The following is a 22,855-nucleotide window of genomic DNA, read 5'->3' as shown; positions in this document are numbered from 1 at the left end:
CTCTCCCAGTGATTCGGTCTACCCTTGCCTTCTTTTCTAACCAAATTAATAATGTTATCAGATTTTGCCATTCTAGTAGATTCCTTTATTTGAATTGTTTGAATTGTACAGAACAGTATTTTCCATTGGAGTGTGGAAGCATCGGAACGTCACTGTTAGTTGTCAGATTTTTGGTACATTGTTGTTGTTGTGGTGGTGGTGCTCCTCTCCAATCCTAGAGAGGGGTTTATACATGGTTCCTGCAGAACATTTAAAGAGAAACAGGATAGAATCTAGTCACTATTACCTTCTCCTTCTTTTAAAATGTACATTCTCTTTGCAGTGGGTAGAGGAGAAGCTGCCTCAGAGGTCTGTTAGACAGAAAGGCAGGATATTTAAACATCTTAAAATAAGTAAAGTAAGAGAAATCAAAGCCTTTTCTTAGATTGTTTGCCTTTCAGGGATGGAACTATTAACATTAAGATGGGGGGCAAGGGGTAGGAGCACCACAGTTAGCTACTCTGAAGCCACAGATAAAAAGGTAAAGGACCCCTGACAGTTAAGTCCAGTCGTGAACGACTCTGGGGTTGCGGCGCTCATCTCGCTTTACTGGCCGAGGGAGCCAATGTTTGTCCGCAGACAGTTTTTCCGGGTCATGTGGCCAGCATGACTAAGCCACTTCTGGCGAAACCAGAGCAGCGCATGGAAACACTGTTTACCTTCCTACCGGAGCGGTACCTATTTATCTCCTTGCACTTTGACGTGCTTTCGAACTGCTAGGTTGGCAGGAGCAGGGACCGAGCAACAGGAGCTCACCCCGTCGCGGGGATTCAAACTGCCAACCTTTCGATCGGCAAGCCCTAGGCTCAGTGGTTTAGACCACAGTGCCACCCGTGTCCCCGTGAAGCCACAGATAGAGTGAAATATAAATCAAGTAATTACACAATGAACCATTTTTCTTTTGGTTTGGTTTGTTGGTCCTTCCCAGCCCTCCATCTCTCCTCCTGGCTCATAGCCTATGATGAGCACCAAAACAAAGTCTTTTGAGTTTGAATTCTTTAATTTGCTTCATATTTAATCGTGTGTGTGTGTGTGTGTGTGTGTGTGTGTGTGTTTCAGACATAATCTTGTCATCTTCATGTTCAGCATGTTCTTCAGATGGAACAGTCATTTTTTTGTACTGTGATTTCCTGCTTGTTTTTGATTGATTATACGCTTTTAGACATAAAATAGCAAATACTGTCTCAGTATATTTAAAGTACAAATTAGATCTTTCCCATTTAAAAAAAAAAAGTTAAAGGGTGTTCACTCAACATAACTCACCTTGTAAAAGGGGTTAAAGATATAGTTTGCCAGATGTGCTTCAGGCATTTTCTTTCCTGGGAAACACTAATTTCCCCTTCCTTAGGCAGTCTTTTTTTCTCCCTTTTAAAAAAATCCACACAGTATATTACTTAGCTCTTTTAAAAGAGATGCCTGGATCCCACTGCTATTATCTTTTTACTTCCAGCTGCATAGCCTCTGTTTGACGGGCACTTCTGTGAGATCTTTGGTTCCAACACAGAAAGCATAAACATTTGGAAAGTAGTATAAAACTTGGCAGGCTGGCTTAGATGCAGATCCTCAGCGTACCTCCTTGTAATCCGTCCCGTTGATTTTGAGTGAGCTTTCATTCCAGTAGAATTTAGGTTGCAATACCCTTCCCATTTATTTGTTTCTTTAAAACACTTCTATGCTGCTTTATATTCAGGAATTCCAAAGGGGTGTGATAAATCCTTTTCTAAATAAAAAAATAAAACTCGGTACCAAGGTTAGTGGTCGTTAAGTGCCAGTTGTGAAGAAAGAGATTTAAAGTACAGTGGACGCTCGGGTTGCGAACATGATCCATGCGGGATGCACGTTCGTAACCCGCGCATGCGCAGGTTGCGAGTCAGTGTTTCTGCGCATGCGCAAAGCACGATTTAGCGCTTCTGCATATGCGCAACCGCCGAAACCCGGAAGTAACCCGTTCCAGTACTTCCAGGTTTTGGCGGTCCATAACCTGAAAAAATGCAACCTGAAGTGGCTGTAACCCGAGGTATGACTGATGGAGGACTGTTCCATTTGGAAGGTGCTGGCCTCTTCCAAGGTGGTTGTCAGATAGATCCTTGGTTGAAGACCCACCAAGGGGCTTCATCTAAGAATCTCAGTGAACAGGCAGGTCTGTATGACAGGAGGCACCCTCTCAGGTAACCAGGTCCCAAGTTGTTTAGGGATTTGTAAACTAGCAACAAACCTTTCAGCTTGACTTGGTATGAAATTGGCAGTCCGTGCAGTTCCTTTGTTGTAAGAAAAACTGCACCGTTTCCCTTATGGGGAATCCAAGAGCCCGTATAGAGTCCTTAAGTAGGTTCCCTATCGGAAGGAGAAAATAACAGAGGCCAACCAGAGAATATTGAGAAGCCAGGCAGCTAGTAAGCCTGATCTTTATTAACTGTTGCAACAGGGTGCTCACTGCCACACACAGGAGGCAGAAGGGACCCCAAACAATGGTGCGCAAGCCCTTATATAGACTTCTGAAGTTGCCCACCCTGTAGCCAGAGGCCACCCCCAAAACATCACACACACATCACAGAAAGAAGCTGTCTACAGCAGAAATTCTTTCTGCCAGGATACCTGATAATGGTCACTGGTTACATTAACGAGACAGCCCGGCCATTCTTTTGTGATGGTAAATACTTTAATTCCTGAATCCAGGTCACAGGCACACCCTATTCACCCCCACAAGTACGCCCTTAAGACAGGTAAGCAAAAGACAATGGAGAGATTTTCCCATTTCCTTCCTCCTTGCAGAGAAATATTTGAGGTCACTGGGAAAGTCAAAATGACTTCAGGATTGTTCTCCTGTTCTATTTTAGACACGTGGCATATATACTTATGTATGTGTTTGCCTTGTAAATTTATGAACACTTATTTTATATTTGGGACTTTGGAATTCTTTGTTGTTGTTGTTGTTTAGTCGCTTAGTCGTGTCAGACTCTTCGTGACCCCATGGACCAGAGCACGCCAGGCACTCCTGTCTTCCACTGCCTCCCACAGTTTGGTCAGACTCATGTTTGTAGCTTCGAGAACGCTGTCCAACCATCTCGTCCTCTGTCGTCCCCTTCTCCTTGTGCCCTCCATCTTTCCCAACATCAGGGTCTTTTCCAGGGAGTCTTCTCTTCTCATGAGGTGGCAAAATACTGGAGCCTCAGCTTCAGGATCTGTCCTTCCAGTGAGCACTCAGGGCTGATTTCCTTCAGAATGGAGAGGTTTGATCTTCTTGCAGTTCATGGGACTCTCAAGAGTCTCCTCCAGCACCATAATTCAAAAGCATCAATTCTTCAGCGATCAGCCTTCTTTATGGTCCAGCTCTCACTTCCATACATCACTACTGGGAAAACCATAGCTTTAACTCTATGGACCTTTGTTGGCAAGGTGATGTCTCTGCTTTGTAAGATGCTGTCTAGGTTTGTCATGGCTTTTCTCCCAAGAAGCAGGCATCTTTTAATTTCATGACTGCTGTCACCATCTGCAGTGATCATGGAGCCCAAGAAAGTAAAATCTCTCACTGCCTCCATTTCTTCCCCTTCTATTTGCCAGGAGGTGATGGGACCAGTGGCCATGATCTTCATTTTTTTGATGTTGAGCTTCAGACCATATTTTGTGCTCTCCTCTTTCACCCTCATTAAAAGGTTCTTTAATTCCTCCTCACTTTCTGCCATCAAGGTTGTGTCATCTGCATATCTGAGGTTGTTGATATTTCTTCCGGCAATCTTAATTCCGGCTTGGGATTCATCCAGCCCAGCCTTTTGCATGATGAATTCTGCATATAAGTTAAATAAGCAGGGAGACAATATACAGCCTTGTCATACTCCTTTCCCAATTTTGAACCAATCAGCTGTTCCATATTTATTACGGGAGTTACCTTCTCACAGTAAGTCGATCCACTCAGCAACCAAGCTGCTGTATTCTGCTCCAGCTGCAGGTTTGAACCGGCCTTAATGGCAGCTCTGGGACACAGGTGGCGCTGTGGGTTAAACCACAGAGCCTAGGACTTGCCGATTAGAAGGTCAGTGGTTGGAATCCCCGCGATGGGGTGAGCTCCTGTTGCTCGGTCCCTGCTCCTGCCAACCTAGCAGTTCAAAAGCATGTCAAATGCAAGTAGATAAATAGGTACCGCTCTGGCAGGAAGGTAAACGGCGTTTCCGTGCGCTGCTCTGGTTCGCCAGAAGCGGCTTAGTCATGCTGGCCACATGACCCGGAAGCTGTACACAGGCTCCCTCGGCCGATAAAGCGAGATAAGCGCCGCAACCCTAGAGTCAGCCACGACTGGACCTAATGGTCAGGGGTCCCTTTACCCTTTACCTTTAATGGCAGCTCCACATACAGAGCATTTCAACAATCTGGGCTTGAAGTTACCAGTGCTTGGGACACTGTGGCCAAGCTGTCACTGTTCAGGATGGCTGTAGTTGATGTAGCAGCTGAAACACTTTTAGAAACGCTTAGCTCAATTGACTGTGGATTAAAAAGAAATAGTGCTGTGTTTTCTCCAGAACGCCAAGCCATTTTTGTTGTCAATGTTGAGTTATTCCTTTCCTCTGGGTGAGATGGCATTTTGCCCTTGCGCCAAGAGAGCCAAGTTCTCAGATATCCTTTGAGCTACTTGACAGAAACGTACAAAGATGCCCAAGAGAATGCACAAAGCAGCAGCAGCCCCACTCTTCAAAAGAGAAGCGATGCAAGAACTCAGGAGACATCTTGGTGAGATGGCATCTGTTGAAGGCGCTGCTTTTTTCACAGTGGTTAAAATAGTGCCCGAAGTTCCTAGCAGCATTGTCTTGTTCTTTAAACTGCATTAGCATTATTGCTATAGCAGGGATGCAGAATCCAGATGTTTGTGGACTTCAACTCCCATCAGCCCCAGCTGGCCAGCCAACATCTGGAAGGCCGCAGGTTCTCCCTTTCTGCCATGTTGCCCATGGTCTATCAGTCCTTGTTGAATTCTGTCTCTTTCCCATCTCACTCTGTTTTAGCTGTACAGTGGTACCTCGGGTTAAGCACTTAATTCGTTCTGGAGGCCAGTTCTTAACCTGAAACTGTTCTTAACCTGAAGCACCACTTTAGCTAATGGGGCCTCTTGCTGCCGCCGCGCCGCCGGAGCACGATTTCTGTTCTCATCCTGAAGCAAAGTTCTTAACCCGAGGTACTATTTTTGGGTTAGCGGAGTCTGTAACCTGAAGCATATGTAACTTTAAGCGTATGTAACCCAAGGTACCAACTGTATATCCCTTTGCACCTCATTTTCCTACAAGTGTGACAAGACCAAAGCAATTGCTTGTTTCTATTTCACATCAAAAACTGCAACTTTAACAAGATATGTCATCATACACAAATACTCTGAGGCAGTTACATTGCTTTTCAGTATGCGGCATTGAAGAATATTGTATGGTTGAAACATGTTTGGGCAACTGAAAGTTTTGCTTATCAGTAATAGGCTCTTGTTACTCTCTCTTCTAAGAACATTCCTTGTAATTTGTCACTTGGTACATAAGCTGTTTTATCTTATTATCTTTTATCTTATTTCAAGGCAACTGAAAATGTGGTTTACCTGTGTAAATCTGTTAATGTTCTACTCCCTTCTATCTTTTAATAACCATTGAATTTTATCATTGTGTTTCTCAGCTGTTTCTTCTCATTTTTTAAAACAGTTATATAATTAATAAAATTTGCAGAATTTGATGGTCCTGACTTCTTGCATTGTGCTCTGGTGTTGGGTAGTCAGGAATTCTTATTATTCGTTTGATTCTAGTTTCACTTTTGCATGGCTTTGCTAGGGTCTGTTACCATCTACTCAAGAGAGTTAAAATGCTGTAATCCTGAGGTTTACTGCTCCATTCTTCTAAACTACAGCATTTGTTCAGATAGGCTAAAGCAAATCTGTCTCATCCTTGAATGTCTCCAACATTATCTTGCTAAATAAGTCCCATGGACTTTCCCTCCCAAAATACTTTCTTCACCTAAAAGGACTCACTGATTCTGGATATTTCCAAGTGGTGCACCTGACCTTTAACCCCTGCTAGTTTCAGTCCCTTCACCTCATAAGGAAATCTCAGAACAGTTAGTCAATTGCTAGAGAAACAGGAGGTTTGCCTTGTTGTAGACTTCCCCTGTTTTCTTCAATCTCCTAAACACCTCTGAGTACTCCATATTAGTATTTATTTGTTTAAATATTCCTAGCAGTGCGGAATACAATGTACAGAATTACAATAAGATCAGTAAAAACATCAATAAATACTGGGCTGGAAAAATAATTCCTGTTCCAAATGCTGTTAATTAACTGGCGATTAATTAACGTTTATTGTCCGCATATATTTTAGCCATTTAGACTTAGTGGCACAACTTTATGAATGTCTAGTAGGAAGTAAGGCACACTGTGTTACATGGGGCTTACTCCAAGGTAAATGTATATGGGATTGCAATTTAAAACATAGGGAGAAAGAAGTTTTGTAGCATTAAGCTTCTTGAAGTTATTTGGATGCAAGTTATTTGTATTTTTTTAAAAAATGTATTGCTTATGTATCTATATGAAACTATTATAATGCATTCCTGTTTTTAGATACGTTGTAAGCCACTCTGTGTAACAAGTGACGTACAAGTCTAATAAAAATAAGATTCAGAATTGGACTAACCAACCTAAATATTTCTTGCAATATGTAAAATGGGTCAAAATACATGAAACCGAAAAAGAATGAAAATTCAAAGCAACACTTTTTATGCTTCCCCCAATCGTCCCAAATTTATTTCTGGTTTAAAACAAAACTTACCCAACCGAAAGGTTTTGGTCCTTAGTTTAGATTTAGAACAGATGGAGGAATGTACTTGAATGAGAAAACAAAGTGCTCTGTATGCAAAATAAATTTTAAGAATGTTAAATCTAAGAATCATTTGGCCAACATTATAAAGAACAGGGGTGGGAAACCATTTTAAACCCAAGGGTCATGTTCCCTCACAGGAAACCTTCCAGGGGCCGCATGTCAGTGGTGGGCGTGGCCAGAGCAATGGGCGTGGCTCCTACCTTTGTATAAAATCCCACATTTCAGCCACACAAACTTCATAGGTTTGGATGCATGTGCTCAGACACCTCTCTTTTCAGTCAAGCAAGAGGCATTATCACAGTTCAATGACACATTCCAAGCTGGTTGGCGGGGTGTGGGGTGGCTTTGGAAAATAGCCATGGCAGATAGATAGGTAGATAGATAGATAGATAGATAGATAGATAGATAGATAGATAGATACGACTCTGTTAAAAGGGACGTGGGTGGCGCTGTAGTCCAAAGCACTGAGCCTCTTGGGCTTGCTGTCGGCGGTTTGAATCCCCACAACAGGTGAGCTCCCGTTGCTCTGTCCTAGCTCCTGCCAACCTAGCAGTTCAAAAGCACACCAGGGCAAGTAGATAAATAGGTACCGCTGCGGTGGGAAGGTAAATGGCGTTACCATGTGCCCTGGTTTCCGTCACAGTGTACCGTTGCGCCAAAAGCGGTTTAGTCATGCTGGTCACGTGACCCAGAAAGCTGTCTGCGGACAAACACTGGCTCCCTTGGCCTGAAAAGCTAGATGAGCGCCGCGTCCCATAGTCGCCTTTGGACTTAACCTTTCTTCTTCCTATAATATAGAACTATTATAGAACTATTTATTTTGTTAAGGTTAAGATCATTTTCAGTGGCTGTCAAAGCTGAGCATTATATTTTTGCATTTCTCCCCAGTCTGGTAGTTTATGCATTAGGTGTGATCCAAGGTTTGCAAATACAGTGGTACCTCGGGTTACATATGCTTCAGGTTACATAAGCTTCAGGTTACAGACTCCGCTAACCCAGAAATAGTGCTTCAGGTTAAGAACCTTGCTTCAGGATGAGAACAGAAATCGTGCTCCGGCAGCATGGCGGCAGCAGGAGGCCCCATTAGCTAAAGTGGTGCTTCAGGTTAAGAACAGTTTCAGGCTAAGAATGGACCTCTGGAACGAATTAAGTACTTAACCCGAGGTACAATTGTATACAGAGGCTTCCCCAAGACTATCCATTGCACATGAAACACTTTCCACTACTTTTCATAACACATAGCAGGGCCGGCACTACCAAGAAGCAGAATGAGGCAGCTGCCTCAGGAGGCAAATTCAGAGGGGTGGAAAGTGGCTAGAAAGGTGTACCACGTCGTCTTCCCTGCAGCCCCTAAGCTCTGCTTGCTGCCCTGGCATGACCAGTGCGCCAACGAGGCAGCCTGCCTTGGGTGGCATGCTTCTCCCACCCCACCAAGGTGTGGGCCCAATTCTGTAGGCGGGGTGGGGGAGCATCAGTAGCGCATCTTGCCTCAGGTTCCCAAAGGTCTCTGGCCAGCCCTGGCACATTAATTTTACTTTTAAATAGGCCTCATTTCTACATTACGTGGTATATATCTGTATTTAGGCCATTTAGGCTGCAGTGCTATCCTCACTTTTTCGGGAGCAAGGCTCGGGCTGATCTGAACCAAAATAAAATTGTTCTACAGCACTTTGCCTTCATGCATGCTACCTCTTAAACAGGTTTCAAGAGAGAGAAAACATGCATTGTTTTGTACAGGCATGTTTAATGATGGATTTTAAAGTCCTTTCAAAATATTTGCCTTTTTAAGTTGTTTTGATTTCCAAACACCTCCATCTCTGCCGCTTAGGAAGCCTCCCGTTTCAAGCTGGCATTCATGAATCAATCGGTATAAATACATGTTACCTCAACTCTGGAGTCACACGATTCATTAAAAACTGATGTCAGAGAAAATAAAAAGGAAGTGAGAAATTGGGTAAGAGGAATAAACAATGGTTTTAGAGCAAAGGACATTTGTGGCAACAGCAAAATAATTAGTTCCTGACATCTGTTTCCCTAACAGAAAAAGCAGTTGTATGTTAACCCCTTTATAAATGCAAGCAGTATGTTTGTAGAGAGTTCTGATATGGACGTACAAATAGTGAACACAGTTCCTATAAACTAAACTTCTCATCACAACAAGTGAATACCGCCCCCGGCCTGATTCTTATCAGCTGAGCTCTGGTATTTTCTAGCCTGGCTCTAAAGTATAAGTACCAACAAAATGTTCTGATGTACTAAACGTGCCGCATTTGTATTGACCTTATTCAGTTCTGATGAAACCAAACTGACCATTTCCTCCCTCTGTTTCCTTCATGTTGAATTTTAGATTGTAAGCACCTCGGGGCAGAGCCTGCTTTGTGTGTTTTCCCCAGGTAGCTCTGTTAATACTCAGGAGCTTGTTTTATCCACTCTGGCTCACACCCTAATGCATGACAGTTTTCCTTCACAGTGCCTGAAATCCAAAATACTGCCTGTAGTGCTCATATGTGCAATGGAGCTTTTCAGGCAACCCCTTCCCAACACAGCCATTCACAAGGTTTACCTGGGGTCATATTCAATCAGCCACTGATTGTAAGTTGTTTGAAACCTTTTCTTTTTTTAAAAAAAAGTGTGTGTGTGTGTGTGTGTGTGTGTTTTAACCCACCTTGGAAACTTAGGGTGAAGGGTAGGAAATAAAGAAACAATTCCATAGAATAAGGTCAAAACCAAAGTGGTTTAAACAGAATGGGCATCCTCAAAACAAAATACAGTTTTGTGAACGGGAACCGATTGCCGCGCTGCGCAGGGGGCGTTCCAGCCCCTGCCCTGCCATCGTTGCTGGCGCGCCACGCCCCCCAGAATGGCACCAATCGGGTGGCAGCTCAGGGGCGTGGTTTAGCTGCTCAAATGCGGCTGCGCCAGCTCTCCCCTCCATTGCGCTGCCGGATTTCTTCAAGTCACCCACCCACCACTCTCTTTAGTGCGTAGCTTCTCGCTTGACCTTGCTATGGGCCTATGGTTGGTCGCCCAGGGAGCCTGGTAGGAGTTTTTTCCCAATTGGCAAATTGGCACCCGCCTCTTGGTTTTCTTGCCTACCTTGTAGCAATCGTCACAACTTTCTTGGTATTTGGCGGTTAGGCATTGGAATGTGTTGTTGGTGTATGGAAGGGCAGGGCGTGGCCATCGCCTACCCCTTCACTTATGGGTATTCCGTTAAAGGAATCCAGCGGTCGTGGATCCTGTCCGATGCCCTGCGTGGCTGGGGGCCATGGCACGACCTCCAGTGACATCAGGGGAGAGCTTATAGTTGTATTTGCATCAACAGGCTCTCCCTACTGGTGGTTAACCCTCATCAGACTCACCCCTCTCTGAGTGGGTGGAGTCAAAATTTGCTGTTGTCCAATGCCAATACCTCTCACATGCTGTAATGAATAAAGTTGTGGCCTTTTCTAGCCCATTAACCTAATATACTGTGTCCACGTGTCTTTATTATTCCCAAGTGGGGGATGGGTCCTCGAATCACAAACCCGTTTTAGTTTTCAACATCGATTTATTTGCCCTTCTGCTTGCCCTGCTATATGAAGTTTCCACATTTTATCCTAATGTCCCAGGTTCAGTCCCTGGCTCTGGGTAGAGTAAACAAAAAGCTCCTCCCTAAATCCTCAGAGGGCTACTGACATTTTGTGTAGCCATATTGAATTGATCTAGGAGAGCCATGTGGTCTCATTGGGATCAGTTCATTTACTGTTTGATATTTTACTAGGTTTTTATATATACTGTAAGCCGCCCAGAGTGGCTGGGGAAACCCATCCAGATGAGCGGGGTATAAATAATAAAATTATCATCATCATCATCAGTGTGCTCTACGTGGGGCTACCTTTGAAGGTGACCCAGAAATTACAACTAATCCAGAATGCAGCAGCTAGACTGGTGACTGGGAGCGGCCGCCGAGACCACAAAATACCGGTCTTGAAAGACCTACATTGGCTCCCAGTACATTTCCGAGCACAATTCAAAGTGTTGGTGCTGACCTTTAAAGCCCTAAACGGCCTCTGCCTAGTATACCTGAAGGAGCATCTCCACCCCCATTGTTCAGCCCAGACACTGAAGTCAGCTCTGAGGGCCTTCTGGCAGTTCCCTCACTGTGAGAAGTAAGGTTACAGGGAACCAGGCAGAGGGCTTTCTCAGTAGTGGTGCCTGCCTGTGGAACACCCGCCCATCAGATGTCAAGGAAATAAACAACCATCTCACTTTTAGAAGACATCTGAAGGCAGCCCTGTTTAGGGCAGTTTTTGATTCTTGGTGTTTTATCATGTTTTTAATATTCTGTTGGGTGGGGTATAAATAATAATTTTTTGTTGTTGTTGTTGTTGTTGTTGTTGTTGTTGTCATCATCATCACTATTTCTGGGCCCAACTGAGCCACGATGCACCAGCACAATAGATAACTATTTCATTGATGAGTAAAGAAAATTACATTAGTCCATAAACTACCAATTTTATTTTTGTGAGGTCTGAATTATTGCTGCTCTCACATACATGCATGTGTGAACATCGGCGTGTAGTACTTTGAACCCCCAAGAGTTAAGTCTTGTAGCTCAAATCTAAACTCTCAGCTATTAATTCTGTTGTCTGTGCACAATTCTATTAGAATCACAATATGGTAACAATAAACAATATTATTTAGCAGGAACGGTTTGGGTGAACACCGCAGGGTAGCTGGAATGTACCAAATAGGCCTCAGCAGGAATGTCATGGTATTTGACCCAGTGTGAATGCAGCTGTTTCTGTGATGGGTATAGGACTCCTGGCAAAGGCTTCGTGCACTCTCACTCTCTGTTTTGGTCTGTTTCAAATAATTTTTTATATTAGAAGAAAGAATGATAGAAAGGGCAATGGCTGTTGGCCTGAGCTCTCTTTGTTTATCGGAATGGAAAGTTACAGAAACATTTCCCAAACGGTTCTGACCTCATTCCAGTTTTTATGTATGTACAGAAAGTCACAAGGAGTGTAAATGTGAATTACCGTATTTTTTGCCCCATAGGACACACTTTTTCCCCTCCAAAAATGAAGGGGAAATGTGTGTGCGTCCTATGGGGCGAATGCAGGCTTTCGCTGAAGCCTGGAGAGCGAGAGGGGTCGCTGCGCACCGACCCCTCTCACTCTCCAGGCTTCGCGCAGATCTCCGCAAGCCGTGGGAGCCCGCGCCGGGCTCCCGCGGCTTGCGGAGAGTTGCCTGCATGCCGAAGGCTGGGCGCGCTGAGCTCAGCGCGCCCAGGCTTCGCACAGCTCTCCACAAGGTGCGGGAGCCTGGCGCCGGGCTCCCATGGCTTGCGGAGAGTTGCCTGTTCTGGGGGCTGGGGGGGAAATAACATTTTTTCCCTTTATTTCCCCCCAAAAAAACTAGGTGCGCCTTATGGGACGGTGCGTCCTATAGGGCGAAAAATACGGATAGTCCCATTTGTGTTGGATGCAGACAACTGATAACTTTTATGGTCAATTAATATGTGAGAAGCTTATTAAGCCTTGTGAACTGCGGTTCTCACCGCAACTACTTCGACACTTTGTCCAGAGGGTCGGCCACAAGTCAGTGTGACCTTCAGCAGACCCTCCAAGTGACCCTATTTTCCAGGAATGGTTCTGGATTTACAGAAGCCATCCCAGTTTCTGATTTGATCCCAGAATGTCCCTCTTTTCCTTAGAACGTCCCTACTTTCATCAGAGAAGTGTTGGAGGGTATGTCCCTATTTTTGTTGGGCAAATGTTGGAGAGGACATCTCTATTTTCACCAGAGAAATGTTGTTGGGTATGCCTTAGCCTCCCCAAAGAGTTAGCCAGCCCTAGGCTAGAGCAATCTATACAGGTCAGAATCAGCCACATTATCAGCATGCTGGGCCCTGTGTACCTGTGGAATGCTATTCCATTTAGCTTTTAAAAAGTCAGATTTTCAGATCTGGGAGGGGGAATTCCAGAAGCCGAACACCGGGGGGGGGAAGGGGGTTTTTGTTCATGACATTGTACAGGTGGCACATAAAAAGTGTGTGAACAAAGCGTGGATATTCCAAAGCACATGCGCAGCACTGAATCAAGCCGAAGGGCTGCACCACCATTCATATAAAGTAAAGGTGTGGGAAACCACATAGGTGCAGGTTCATATTTTAATATTTTCAAGTATAAAATATCTGAACAAATAAGGAATGAAATGTGATAAATCCCAGTGCATTTCGAGTATCACTCTTCTTCAGCTGAGGAAGAAGGCTTGGCCAGGATCCAACCCATTATATTTAGCAGGGACAGTTTGGGTGAACACCGCAGGGAAGCTGGAAAGTACCAAAGAGGCCACAGCAGGAAATGTCATGGTATTCGACCCACGGCAAATGCAGCTAATTCTGAGATGGGTCTTTTGTTGGCTAAGCCATTGCTGCTTCTTTGTCTGTTTGAAATATTGTTATTATTTTAATTCTAGAAGCCCAAAAGATTGATGGAAGGGGTAATTGGCATGAGTTCTTGGTGTATATTGGAACAGTAAGCAAAAAAAAAGTTTCTCAGCCAGCCCAAAAGTAGACGGTCTCAATCTCATTTCAGTTTTTATGTTTATTTGGAAGCTTTAGTGAAATCCATATGGGGAATATAAATATTAATTACTGGTGTGTGCATTGAATTCAGAAAACTTAAACCTTGTGAGTTATGGCTAGTTAACGTATGAAAAGATGAGGTCCATGAAAAAAAAAGGATAGTCATGTTTCATATCAGGGATGTTGATCTATTGAGAAAAGAAGAAGCACTGATAGACAAACTCCAAACTCCTTCAACCTGCTACGGCGGCGGTTAGGCATTGGAATAATGTGTTTGTGGTGTGTGGAAGGGCTAGGTGTGGCCATCGCCTACGCCTTCAATTTTTGGGTATTCCGTTAAAGGAATCCGGCGGTCGTGGATCCTGTCCGATGCCTGTGTGGCGGGAGGCCATGGCACGACCCTTGGTGACATCAGGAGAGAGCTTATAGTTGGATTAGCATCAACAGGCTCCACCTACTGGTGAATAAACCCCCTTTTAGACTCACCCCTCTCTGAGTGGGTGGAGTCAACTGACGCGATCCAATGCCTAAGCCAATACCTTTTCACTTGCTGTAATCAATAAAGTTGTGGCCTTTTCTTGCCCATTAACCTTATATTACATGTCCGTGTGTCTTCATTCCACTAAGCGGGGATCGGGTCCTCAAACCACAACTACCTCCAATGAACATTAGGGTAAGTGATTGGGAGTGGGGTTGCATCAGCATCATTTTTTTTTCCTTTCCACAAAAAACATCATGCTCAAAGCGGCTTGCAACAAAGAAACAAAGAATACATCTCAAGATCAACCATCGCAAGAACCATTTCATAATGACCTGCTGAAACTGCAACATAACAGCAAATATAACATCCAAAAACAACATTTCAGTGCTATAAATATAACAATATTGCACTGACAACATTATGACTCCTGGCAACAGAAAAATAACAAGGGAACTTAACACCTTGCTTTTGTCTTGGTCCTAGAAACACCTGTCCCTTGATCTTGCTCACAGTCCTTCTCTAGCAGCAGCTTCTTAGAAGACTTCCAAAAGCAGGGAGTGGGGTAGCTGGGAACACTCCTCCAACGATGTTGCAGGAAGAAGGGGGAATCTGCAGAAAATCATCTTTCCCCTCCTTCCTCCAGCAGCAGCCTACTCTGCATCTAAGTCCCTTCGGTGAATGCAAAGAGCAATTCATAATATAATAATAATAATAATTTATACCCCGCCCATCTGGCTGGGCTTCCCCAGCCACTCTGGGCAGCTTCCAAAAAAATATTAAAATACTGTGATACATCAAACATTAAAAGCTTCCCTAAACAGGGCTGCGTTCAGATGTCTTCTAAAAGTCTGGTAGTTGTTGTTCTCTTTGACATCTGGTGGGAGGGCGTTCCACTACCGAGAAGGCCCTCTGCCTGGTTCCCTGTAACTTGCCTTCTCGCAGTGAGGGAACTGCCAGAAGGCCCTCGGCGCTGGACCTCAGTGTCCGGGTAGAACAATGGGGGTGGAGACGCTCCTTCAGATATACTGGACCGAGGCCGTTTAGGGCTTTAAAGGTCAGCACCAACACTTTGAATTGTGCTCGGAAACATATTGTTTCAGTTTTGCCGAAGACAAGCCTGATACCAGCCCGTTGTCTTTGAGGAGGTGTCGGATAATAGGCAAATCCTGTCTTGAATTGCTTTGTTCTTCAATGGCTGTTTTACACATGTGGGTCTCCACTTAGTATTGCAGTCATTGGCAAAGAAGCATGTTTGAGCTCATCTCTCCAGCTCGCCCTGACGAGCACATAATAATAGATAACTCTTTACTGGCGAGTAGCAATAAAAAAGTTGATAATATATATGCATGTGTAACATGAATTCTTCTTCACTTGACTGTGGGTTACGTCCCAAGCTTTGAATTGTGTGAGATCTGAATTTTTGGCCCATCTCATGGGGAAGAAGTATTTTGAACCACTGCAAGTTAAAAACATAAGAAGAATAGAAGAGTTGGAAGGGACTCTTGAGGATCATCTGCTCGAAGCCCCTGCAATGCAGGAATATGTAGCTGCCCCATACGGGGATCGAACCTGCAGCCTTGGCATGATCAGCGCCACGCTCTAACCAACTGAGCTATCCAGAACACTGCTGCATCACACCAAAGGCCCATCTAGTCCAGCATGCTGTTGTTCTCATAGTCTCCAAGCAGAAGGTGGTGGAAGCCAGCCTGAAAGCAGGCCTTGAACACAAACAACACCCTCTCCATTTTCGGTTCCCCAGCAACTAGTGTCCAGAGACTTACTGCCTCCAACAGAGCAGCTAGTAGCCTTTGAATCTCCATTAATTTCTCTAAACTCACGTATGCTTGTAAAAGTCTTTCGTAGATTAGGTTCGACTCCAAAGACATCCACCTGAAAGTGTGTTTAGGATTGCAGGCTTAGCTTGTATTTGGAATATAATAGTGCTGTAGTTAAATCAACTGCAATTCACTGTTTGTGTAACTTTACGCATCAGTCTGTTTGAGAAATGACTCTTCTTTACTTTGATTTTTTTAAATTTTACACGTAAATGAAAGGAACTTGACATTACCTTCAAATGTCAAAGCAGTATGTGTTAAAGCTTCTGATACAAAATGTGTGAAGATGAGTGTTTATCTTTTGGGTCGAATCCTGGTTCCTTTGTTCTTTTAATAGCCTATATTCCACAATTTACTGCTGCTTTAGATAAACAGCTGGAGAAACAGACCTTCAGAGCTTACTATTTATAGTTGTCTTAAATCTTACAAGAGAAAAACCGTAGTTCGTTAGTGTTAGGCAGCTGTTTAGGAATCTTTATTGGCTCTTCCTTATCATTCATTTAGAGTAGTATATCTAGCAATAAAAATGATCATAAATCTGCTTTGCATATTATGCGGACAAAATTGATTTCCCCCCCTTAAGATGTTAGTCCTGTTTTATATGGAAGGGAGGACTGCTGAATATTTAGACTAGAAATCTGCCTCACGCTATAAATGTTCAAATATCTGTTGGACACTCACAAGTTTTGAATGGACAGAATTTCAGCTGTGAGTCTCTAGAGAATCCCCCCCCCCGAAACTTATATGTTGAAATTCTAGACACAAAGCTAACTTGCACTCCTTGTTCTACACATGAAGGGGGTTATTCTGTGGCAATTAATTATTCCTGTTGTTTCTGCAAGGTGCACAGAGATGTTTTCCAGCCCAAGACAGGATGAACATTCAACAAATGCCTCTTCTCACTCACTGGCGATAAACAACACAACAATGATAATGAATTTGCTGCCTCCTTCTGCCCAACAATGTTCTAATGTCCTATGTGAAGAGACATATGCACAAACCAATAACAGCTCTCTTTATTTCTTCCCAAAGATTATATAGCCCCATCTATATGCAGTTATTATTAATTATCATTAATTTAATTTCTTGAGTCTGCCCTACACCCTGAGGTCCCAGGGCAGCTTACAACAAATTAAAATACAAAGAATTGCATTTCTAAGGCTGCTCATATAAGTGCATTCCTGTGTATTCCTCTTGTTAGCCCTAAAGCCTGCCACCTATCAGTTTCAGGAGCTGATTATTTTCCCTCCCCCACTTCCTACCATGCATCCCACCCATAGTTAGCTAGTATGAGGACCACTCATTTTCATTTGCTTGCCTTTTCACGGCTCCCGGCATTTGCAGGAAGCAGATTTATCTTTCTGTTTGGCATGCTTATTAACATGGGCAGGATTCCTGTGCCTGGCAGGGGCTTTGCCTAATAAACAAGGGAGCAGCTCTTGGGTGCGTTCAGCGCATATCTCCTCTGCATTGTGGGGCATGCGGAGACATGGATCAGCCCAATCCATTCAAATGAATGGGCAAGCCATTTGTGCTTGAAACAGTAAATTGGATTTGATAAAAACAGTACAGGGGGCAATCTTTTAGCATGCATCAATTGACGCATGGCCACCAACGTGTGGGTCCTTTTGGACCTGGAAGAGGGTGGAATGGAGGGGGTGAAACAGGGTGGAACTGGGGCAGAGCAGACTCGTGCACCCTCTGTCAACATGTGCAGGGGCCAGGAATGGAACCCCCAGTCAAAATGGTCTTGGCCTATACAGTGGTACCTCTGGTTGTGAATGGGATCCGTTCCAGAGGCCTGTTCGCAACATGAAAAGAGCACAACCTGCAGCGGCGCGTCTGTGCACGCGCAGGTTGCGATTCGCCACTTCTGCGCATGCACATGATGTCATTTTGCACTTCTGCACATGCGCGAGCGGCAAAACCCAGAAGTAACCCTTTCCGGTACTTCCGGGTCGCCGTGGGACGTAACCTGAAAGAACGTAACATGAAGCAGATGTAACATGAGGTATGACTGTACAGTGGTACCTCGGGTTAAGAACTTAATTCGTTCTGGAGGTCCGTTCTTAACCTGAAACTGTTCTTAACCTGAGGTACCACTTTAGCTAATGGGGCCTTCCGCTACCGTCGCGCCGCCAGAGCATGATTTCTGTTCACATCCTGAATCAAAGTTCTTAACCCGAGGTACTATTTCTGGGTTAGCGGAGTCTGTAACCTGAAGCGTCTGTAACCCGAGGTACCACTGTACTAGTTTTGCCATATTTTGAAAAGCTTCTACTTTTAGCTATGGATCTCTAGGACGACTCTCATTCTACACACCCATGAAAAAGAGAACATGTCCTGCAAAAAGAGGACATATGGCAACCCAAACTAGCTCAAACAGTGTAACATTCACTCAAATTCAGATGCTTGAAGGCTCCAATGCTACAGACACATATCTTAAAGTACGCCTTGTCAGTGTCCCTACAGTGGGACTTGCTTCTTAATAAATGCGTGTAGGGCGATTGCTTTTATAGCCAATTTTTTATTTTACTTTCCCCTGCTGTGTTATCATTTGACTTCAGAAAAACACATATTTAAACCAGCAGTGTTTTGGTTCCTGAATGTGATAGATTGTAAAATTCAAAACAAAGATATTTGCACATGCTTCCTTGCTTTATGTTTTCAGGTGTTATCTTTCCAAAAAAAGTTAGATTGCTGGGCTTGATATCTTCTTCTTTCATCTATTGATGGTAGGGAAATGTGTGAGAAAGCTGCTCCTGAGAAAGAAAAAGCTTGTGATCCCTAAAACCACCCATCTCGCCTTATCCCTGAAAGGGATTCAAAGACCTTGCATTGTACTAGATCACCTGTTAGGAGGGTTCGCGTGTTACATTCAACAATAGTTTAACTGTACAAATCAACAAGTATGCAGTCTTTCACACAAAACTTGAACATTTGTAGAAATGAATGCAACATGTGAATAAGCTGGTGGTTTTGTAGCAGTAGCGGTTGCAATTGCACTCCCTATAGCTTTGCTTTTAAAAGAATGTGCCCCCAACTGCCACTTAAACCTAAAAGGAAAGTGACAATTTGTTCGTACATAATGATTGCAATGTTATTTTTTAATATACTCTACCTTGTATCCTTCCCCCTGCCCAGTTTAGTAAATACAGTGTTACTGAAGTCTGGTTAAAATGACTGACTATAGATCACTCACTCTCTTCCCTTTGGACTCTTCCACTCATCCTCTCAGTATGTTGTTTGTTTCCCCCATGCACCCCCTTTCATTTCCTTCCTTCCCCTCTGACTATTGTTTCCCACCTGCTGTGATTTACATCGGTTTGTGTCCCGTGGTATCCTACTGCTGATTGAAGCTTATTTCATTGAGTGGAGGCTTCCATCAGTGGAACAGGGAAGGCTGTGATTTTTGCCAATCTACCCTCCACCTGCCACTAATGCTTTCCCAAAGGGCCATCGAACCCTCTGAAGCCCATTGGTGGTGCAGAGGGAGAAGGAATCAAATGAAAATCACCTCCATCCCCGTGTATGGGAAATGCATCCAGAAGACAAAAATGTATTGAGGAGCTAGTGATCTGACATGGTTACCCTTCCTGTCTCTGTTCCTTCCCCCTCCCTTGGTCTTGTCAAAATTTTTGATGGTGTGAGAACAGTCTTTAATGTCCTGAGAATGTTGGGAGGAGGCGAAGCCCCACACACAGCTGCCTTAATCAGTTTTGGAGGATAATGCTGGGTACCTTCTTTGATGTTGGACATTGTTTTGACAAAGTGGGGCATTGGTGGGGGGTAGCTAATGGATGATCTGCACATCGCCAGTCTTGGAAGCCACATTGGCTATCTATAAAATTGGACAGTTTGGGCAGAGTTTCTTTGAAGCTTGCGCACGGACTGATCGGCCGCAGGGCCGTGCAAACTGAGGCTACCTGGGGGAGTCGCTTTGCTGCTTCTTGAGGGCTTGCTTCAATCTTCTCACTCGCTTGTATATTTTATATCGCTTCTGAACCACCTTGCCTTTGGCAAGACACCCCGGTCTGTTGATAGAGACCCCTGCTGCCTCTAAGAGCTTCCTATCAACAGCGTGCTAGAGGCTTTTGTCAACATGTGATGAAAGATACCCCTTGGAGCAAAGACCAGTATATTGCCTACTCAGTTCTGTAAGTCGGTGTATCGCATTTCTGGTGCTGTATAATAAACAGTGTTATAAAGTGTTCTGGGAGCATCTCTGCCTACTTAAAGCAGAGGTAGCCTATGCCACTGCCTTCCAATGTTGTGGAATGCTGTCACCCACCATGACTAATGCTCAGGGATGATAGGAGTTAAAGTTCACAACATCTGCAGGGCGCCATGTTGGCTACACCTATTCTAGACCTTCCATATGGCAAAAGTCATTTTCTCTTCAAATTCAATAAGAGAATTCACCAGTGCAGTGTTCTTTCAGATGTTTGCTACGTCTGTGATGAATGATGCTTGTTTTTCTGGGCTCTTTAATTAGAGTGTTTCTACATTTGCCAAGGAAAATGTTGGAAGGCAGACAAAAACTGAAAATTATTGATGTAATAGCTTATTTGTAAAGGAAACTGAACTTGTTTGGTATTTTATTGAAACAGGAAGTTCAGCAATCCGTCCGCAGGACTAACAAAAAATTCTCAGGTGCTGGTTGAGTCATCTGTTGTTGAGCGTAATCACATTCTCCCCTGATTTGCTTTTAAAGTTTAGTGCAGTTTTTTAAGGAAGGAAATTAAGCGTGGATTTGTAAATCTGTCTTCTAAGAGCTGCCAGCTGAAATAATTCAGCACTGTAAGCACCATGTTGTATGGATTTCTGCTAGACCTTTCTGTTTTAATACATGCCAGGATTCTACAGGTTTTCAAGTTTTTTTGGGGGGGAGGTGGAATTGCAAAGAATGCAAGGATTGGCTTTAAACTAGACGTCGAACTTGAAGTTTGAAGCTGGTTCTTAATCCTTTGCCAAAACTCATGTTTATTCATGTTGACCTTGATGCCATTGTTTCCCAACAGCCTCCAGTATTGAAAGACCTGCTCTCATTCGTTGCATGTCACTGTAGATGTAGTTTTAGCAAGAACATCTTTATTCAGAGAAGTAGCTGAATGACTTCAGCCTGAATCTGAAAACTTAAGGAAGGTGAACCCATGGTGGCTAAGACCATCCTAAAGCATGAAAAAGTGGGGTATGGAGGTTTTTAAAAAGTTATTTGTAGATTCCCAAGAGGATGGTGTTCCCTTCCCATCACTTCTTCTAACATTTGCAGCACAAATGATGCCTGAAATAAAAAGAAAATGTTTGGCACACTACGAGGTACTGTTACGCGTCTTAATGGCATCTCAGCTAAAATTAAAGAATAAAGAATGTACCCGGACTGTGCTTTTAATAATTGTAGTTTGTTTTAGATAGAACAGAAGGTCTAGCATAATGCGTATTTTTGGTTAATAAAACAAAGTGCAGCTCTTAATGTAGTATTCCATTTATGATGAACTTTGGGAAAGAAATCTTTGGGGAGCATGTTTGCCAGGCTTTCGCTTTCAACAATCTCTCTGATAACTGTTATTATTGGAATAAAAGCTCTTTCAGTTTCAGTGCACCACAGTAATAAACATACAAATGTTGCACGGTAAGGCAAAGGCAACACTGAAAAGACAAAAAAAAAGAGGGTTTCTTCATTAGAGAGAAGCTCCCTCACAATCGCCATACGAATTCTGAATTCATATATAGCTTTTAGAAAATCACTTTCATCTAGAATATAGGCACACGTACTTCCTTCTGGTGGAAATTTTATTTGCTATGCAGGAAAAAGTGATTCAGACATTTTCAATATGAAATTGAAAATTTGCCAGACAATAGATTCATCTGCCAAACACTTTCGCAGAGTGTTCCCACTGGAAGGTTGTATTTCAGACAATTATCAAAATTAACTTTTCTTATCAGTGTGTGAGAGTATTAAGGCTTATCTTGCAACATACAGCGGAAAGGCACATTTTAGTTAAATTGTCCGTGCTCTAGTTTGTTCTCCCTCCCCTTTCTTCTAGGGCATGGAGCATACTTGAATGATACAAACAAAGAGAGGCAATAACTAAGGGGGATATACACTTAATATAGCACATTAGTTTTCAACTGGGAATGGACAAATAGTGGAACAGCACTTAATTTCTTATTTGTGAATTTAGCCTGTATACACCATGACTCAAGACTTTATTAAGTATTATAATGGATGCTGAAGTAATCTCACAACTTTACGTTCTAGAACTGTAATATGTGAGTTGCTTAATATGATCTGGATGTGCAAGAGAGTGGCAGGCCTTTTTGAAAGAACCCTTAAAATGGTAAAAGTGTATTGGGAAATAATTTATAATGAATTGAAAAAAATGTTTAAAAGCACCTTTCCAAAAACAAAAACAAAAAACCAGAGTCCTTTTTGTTGGGGATAACTCAGATGGAAATTCCCAGGTGTCAAAAAAGGTTTTTTATGTATGCCACTATGGCAGCCCATGTTTTGTTAACTCCAAAATGGAAAATGAGCAAGGTCCCAACCAAAGAAGAATGACAACTTAAACTGATGGAATACGTGCAGCTTGCGGATCTAACTTAGGTATGTATGGGCAAGTGGACTAGTAACTTCCATGGGCATTTAATTTTGTATGTGCTTTTTTGAGCGTGGGTGGAGGGCACCACACAGGAAACTTTTCTTTTCTAGATTTTCAATTTTTTAAATATGGCAACCCTAGCAAACCTACTCTTGTTGATGTCACCTTTTCAGGTGTTCATAGTAGGTGCAATATGGGAAAGGGAGCCTCATGCCCTGACCTACAGGTATTCATTAACATGTGTGTGCGAGTTCTCACAGCTAGAAGAATGGAAGTAGTTTAAAACACTACAGGACTTCCGGGACAGCACCATCGGCAATGGCGGAGTTCCTCTGACCGAGAGGAACCCGCTCCGTGAAAATCGGGTCTTGCCGCCGCGGAGAAGGCGGAGACCCTTTAAAAATCCCAGGCGGAGGAAGCCTGGGAACATGGGATTCGGCTGACACCAGGGGCGCCTCCCCTACTCACAGGGAAACCCTTTTTCAGGG

The 22,855-nt window shown here is 43.5% G+C and overlaps 1 protein-coding gene and 1 long non-coding RNA gene across 2 annotated transcripts in view; one reads left to right on the top strand and one right to left on the bottom strand.

Annotated features, from left to right (window-relative positions):
* Nucleotides 1-22,855, top strand: part of MCPH1 (microcephalin 1) — a 116,107-nt gene that overhangs the window by 83,921 nt on the left and 9,331 nt on the right. The gene's annotated exons all lie outside the window — the stretch shown is intronic.
* LOC308473741 lies at nt 71-10,012 on the bottom strand. The gene is made up of 3 exons (XR_013984271.1): nt 9,972-10,012; nt 922-995; nt 71-239 (listed from the first exon to the last, which is right to left on the bottom strand). It is a non-coding gene; the product is annotated as an uncharacterized lncRNA (long non-coding RNA).

The sequence above is a fragment of the Podarcis pityusensis genome, assembly GCF_964106645.2.
Source record: "Podarcis pityusensis genome assembly, chromosome: 3".
Lineage (NCBI taxonomy): Eukaryota > Metazoa > Chordata > Lepidosauria > Squamata > Lacertidae > Podarcis > Podarcis pityusensis.
This window is presented reverse-complemented; position numbering and strand designations above follow the sequence as displayed.